Genomic DNA, 5208 nt, shown 5'->3' on the forward strand with positions numbered 1-5208 from the left:
TGGACCAATCTCTATCGTTACTTAGCCATACATCCAACCAACCCCACTGGTCTAAGTCCCACGATAGAGATTGGGGATCATACGTTTCCTTTGTTTCACGGTGGCCGAATCAAGCTCTTGGCTCATTGGTCCATCCGTCCTCCAAACGTACTCCCCTTCGGGTTCATGGTGGACGATCAAGCCCTCGGCTTATCGAACCAGCCATGTTTCCGATCCGGTCATTTATCACTATGACCGCCTACGGTTTACTAACCGTTTATCCGTCTGGTCCATGGTAGTCGTCAAAGCTTTCGGCTTATCGATCTATCCTTGCGATCCGAACAATATCATCACACCCAAGGGTCCTTGGACTCATCCATCGGATCATCGTAGGCTAACCCATGAAATCATTCGTCCGGCGGCCTTTGGTTTGCTCACGGGTCCAACATCTGTTTTGTCCATCGGTTCTCACCATCGACTTTCCCGTTGGTTATCCGTCGAGTCACCGTTGGTCTTACCGACCTTGGATCAGTTTCACCATTGGCCACGGCGATTGATACATAAAGGCGGCCGCGATATTTATCCTTTTGTGGAGAACCACGCTCCTTACCCATTCTTGATGTTTTCTCCCTTTCCCAGTGAGATTACATCTATGGGCGACTGTTGGGGTCGGATCCCACACATTTTCAGTAGGATCCACTTGGATCTGTCCACGTCATTATTACATAATAATCCTCTCGGAATTCAAGATATTTTGTTATAAGTATTGAACTTGACCGGTCGGGAGTTCGATTCAGTCCACTAGGAGAGTTCGATCTTTGCCAGTATGGAGTTCGCTCTTATTTGATATATAGTTCGCATAGAGAAAGGCCGAAGCGAGGAGAGTATTGTTCGATGCTCGCAGTAGCGTCAAAACGCGGGAGTTTGGAGTCAGCAAGAAAGAGTTCAGAAAACCCATGTAAAGCCCAAGATAGTTCAAATTCAAGCCGTTTCGGTCAAATTGTAGCTTACATGATTAATGCGGATCAATATGATTATGAGCAGATTAATCATGTTTTCTCTATAAAAACAACCTCAAATGCATGTGTTTGAGGGACAGATTTTTACACACTACGATTAAGCAATACAACATACTTTCCCTCTTTACTATTTCGCAAGGCTTTACGTATTACGTTCTTATCAAATTTCTTTACTTTTTCTTCTTGGTTAATTTCCCTTTCGAATTCCCATATTCATTTGTTGATTTTAAGAGTTTTTCTCCACTGAAATACTTAAAGATAATTGAGTGTGAATCCTACATCCACATTTTGGCGCCGCCTGTGGGGAGTTACCGCAAAACTCTTTAATCTCAAAATCCTTCTTTCCCAACCAAGAAACTATGTCTGAGCAACAAGCATTGAACGATGCAATCGCCTTGCTCACTACAAGAAAAAGAGCTTTTCGTAGCATCTGAAAAACGCTATCTAACGATTCTATAGCGTTTTGACAAGCGCTATTTCTGCGCCCGTCATAATAGGTTAGACACTTTAGATAGCGTTTTTTCTTAATGCTATGTTATTGTTCTATACAATAGCGTTTTATTAAATACAATTAAATATAATATAATAGCGTTGTTATGTTGTTATTAATAATATTATTAACAACGTTTTAGGCAGTGTTATGTTTATTATTAATTTATTATAGCATTATATTAATTTATCTATATTTTTGTTTTATACAAGATTGTATTAATAAAGTATTTGTACAAATTATATACATTATTTCAGTTTATTAATTTTTAATTATATTTAATTTAGTATTTATTACTTTTTTGGATAAATTGACATTAAAAATATCATATTTTATTATAATATATGAATCTTAATATAAAAAATTATATTACAAAGTAAAAATACAGAATTAAAAAGTGAAAGTACATATTAAAGATTGATCAGTAGAACTCTTGTACTTTAAACACACGAATTGAAACCAAACTGTGTATAAGATTTAGCTTTAGTCAATTGGATCAAATTGGTTTTCTGGATACGGGCCGAGTGGTGCAAATGAGGCCCAGTTAGCTTCACGATCATCTGCTATGCGTTTTGATGATCACACTCTTGTGTGATTCTTAGGTCACGAGAAAGTAAGAGATTCCCTCTACAACTGCTACCGTGCGTCTTTCTTCCTCTCAAACTTAAAACCTGCAAAAGTACCAAACTATTAGCAACAAGATATGAGAAATACACATAGATCCAAGCTTAATCTGACCTTAATATGCTACACAAAAGATTTGCCCTTTCCATCGCCGCAAGCCCATCGAAGGACCACTTCTTAATTCCTTGATCAGATCTCTTCTATCTGCAACAAATCCCTACTATTTTAAGAATCCAGAAATCTAGAGTGATAGAGAGAGAGAAGATATGGTGAAAAGAAACCTTGACATATTCTGAGAGAACGGTGAGTTGAGTCGGCTTTCTTCATCGTATGAGAGACATGGAGGATTTGAGTCAATCATGAGAAAAATGTGAGTTGAGTCTGTAGGAATATTGTCGGAGCTCGAGTGAGAACTGTGAGTTGTCACTAATCGAGTGAAAAGGAATAAGAAGCGATGGGTGAGATGAATAAACAAAAGAGAGGATTGAAGGAAAATGATAATTGTTCGGTGATGAGAGATGATTGTGAAAAAAGAGAAGGTGAAACAAGGATCTGTAGTGTACTTGTCATATTGACCATTGATTATCTTTTAATCGGACGGTTTGTATTACTTTGCTCCATAGATGGCAGGGATCGATGACATGGCGCTGAACAAAATACTAAGTAAAAAAATACATAGGTTTACGACAAAAAAAAAAAAAAACAAATACATAGGTTTTGGTTTGGGAAAAATGTCATTAAAATCCTCACTAGTTTTAGGGTATAGGGTTCAATCTTGAAACACATTTCACTAGTTTTCAATTAACAAAATAAAATGCAATAAAAAGCATTAAAAACTTTTCACTGAAATTTTATTTACAAATTATAACCTATGAGACATTATTATAATTATTTTATTATATGATACATTAGTTAATTGTGTATTCCATTGTTACTTGTATATATATTTTAATTTTGTGTTCGGAATCACTATATATATATGTAAGATTGTTGTTACTTTTATATATACATGTATATATATCGATATAAAATATAACTAATTCTGTATACATAAAATATTTCCAACAATCTTCAAACACCAATTTTTCTGGTTTAAAATTATTTGATAGTATATTATTAACAAACTATGCAACGTATATGAATAATGATGAATTAAAATTTATTTTATTTGTAGTTTTAATTATGTTTTGTGTATTATTAATTTATATTTGTAAGATTGTTGGAAATATTTTATTTATACAGATGATAAGAGTACATGTGACAGAGATTTACACAATGAAAACTTTATACTAAAGCTTATTTTACTGATTCTCGATCTCAAGAATCTCCGATCAATATACACATGCAAACTATAATTTATTCCCCCAAAAATCTGATGATCACATAAGAATACAATGTAGTGGCTCGGGTAGGTTAGACTTTTAGCACTATTTTTTAGGGACTCATAATACTTGAGATGTTACAATTGTGATTATAGAGAGTAGAGTTAGGCGAGAAGATGATGGAATAAGTTGATTGGTTTTTTCTTCCTTCCCATAATTGTTGCTCTACAACCTGCTTAAAGGCAACATATTTTTGATCTCCTTTCGAAGTAATTGAGTACCATACAGTAAGGTGCAATAGTGTCATACCGTCCTGCATAATAACCAAAACCAAATCAGTCCAAGCTGTTGTCACAGTTGATTCTTCCCATTTTAAAATCAATGAAGTAGAGCTGCAAAATTCCACATTACAAAAGGGAAGACATATAACTATAGAGAGTTAGGAAATTACGCTGGCTATGGCTTCAACAGAACACCACTCCAAGGAGTAGTTTTGCAGCTCGTGACTAGTTCTATTAAGCCAATATTTACTTGGCTCTATTTCAATTGGAAATAAAAGCATCTGCACATCAAAAAGTCAATCTATTAAACTCATTTTTATGTAAGTCAATATAAGTCAAGCCATTCCATATGTCTCATGTCGTTGCTTATACATAGTATTCTACTTTGTAATGTCATAGTTATTCACTCACATCTCACATACCTGATAGTTCTCCTTTGTGCGAAAATCAACTACAATCACAGTCAAATACATATCAGTTAGAAATCGGTTACTCAGTACTCACAAAAAAAAACCTTCAAATTGAAACCCGGGAATACCTTTGAGTGGATGTTCCCTGCCTCTTCCTGCAAAATAGAAAAATAATCGATGGATTAATACCCAATTCTGTAAATTTTAATCTTAAATCTGAGCAAATAACGAAAACTCAAACACAATTTCACCTTATATGTCAAATTCGACAACAACAATTTGATTTACACCAATGAAGATGAGGACGATTAAGAAGAGGGAACGAGATTGAGAGTGGGAGAACGAGACATAGACCAAAGAACAACACAGAGATTGAAAGGTAAAAATAAAGAGATTGATAGAGGAACGAGACTGAGATTGATATATCAAGACAGAGATTGAGGATTTAGAGTGAGGGAACGAAATCGATACAACGATGGAAGATGTGAAAGTATAAGAGAAGGAAACGAGACAGAGCTGGAGGATCGACACAGCGAGACGCGAGACAGAGATTGAGCGGCTGGGTGAGAGACAGAGAGAAAGGGGCTGCGTTTCAGAGAGAAAGAAGAGAGAGGAGATAGCCAAAGTTTTTTTTTTTTCTTTTTCTCTTTGAACAAAAGATAGCCAAAAGTTTCATATCGAGTTTCAGATCTAAAGAATTTATTTTCTCTATTTTCTTCTCTCTTTTTTCTTTCGACACTTAGAAAATTTTTGGAGCCAAATGAAATTTCTAAAATTTCTAAGTATCGCGGGTTTCTTAATTACCGCCTAACCATATCATAGCGTTTTAAATTAGCGGTCTGCTATTAATAAGCGTTTTAGAAAAAACGTGACAAAAAATTTTAATATTACAATATATAACAGCGTTTAAAAATACACAAACGCTATCTTTAATAAAGTGGTTTCATAACCATAGCATTTAGCCCACAAACGTTATGTTATACTGCTATAAAAACCCATTATTCTTGTAGTGGCTTAATCAGGCAACCACCAATCTGACCAATCAGATGGGTACACTTGTTGAAACTAACACCACTTTTAGTG

General features: G+C 35.1%; 2 long non-coding RNA genes across 2 annotated transcripts; both read right to left on the minus strand.

Moving 5' to 3' along the window:
• Positions 1–1938: 1938 nt before the first annotated feature.
• On the minus strand, positions 1939–2745 carry LOC110224903. Its single transcript, XR_002329365.1, has 3 exons — positions 2394–2745; positions 2227–2316; positions 1939–2159 (listed from the first exon to the last, which is right to left on the minus strand). It is a non-coding gene; the product is annotated as an uncharacterized LOC110224903 (long non-coding RNA).
• A 634-nt stretch (positions 2746–3379) lies between these two features.
• Positions 3380–4817, minus strand: LOC110224899. Its single transcript, XR_002329350.1, has 5 exons — positions 4377–4817; positions 4254–4280; positions 4138–4166; positions 3886–3996; positions 3380–3747 (listed from the first exon to the last, which is right to left on the minus strand). It is a non-coding gene; the product is annotated as an uncharacterized LOC110224899 (long non-coding RNA).
• Positions 4818–5208: the final 391 nt, after the last annotated feature.

The sequence above is a fragment of the Arabidopsis lyrata genome (assembly GCF_000004255.2).
Source record: "Arabidopsis lyrata subsp. lyrata unplaced genomic scaffold ARALYscaffold_1, whole genome shotgun sequence".
NCBI lineage: Eukaryota > Viridiplantae > Streptophyta > Magnoliopsida > Brassicales > Brassicaceae > Arabidopsis > Arabidopsis lyrata.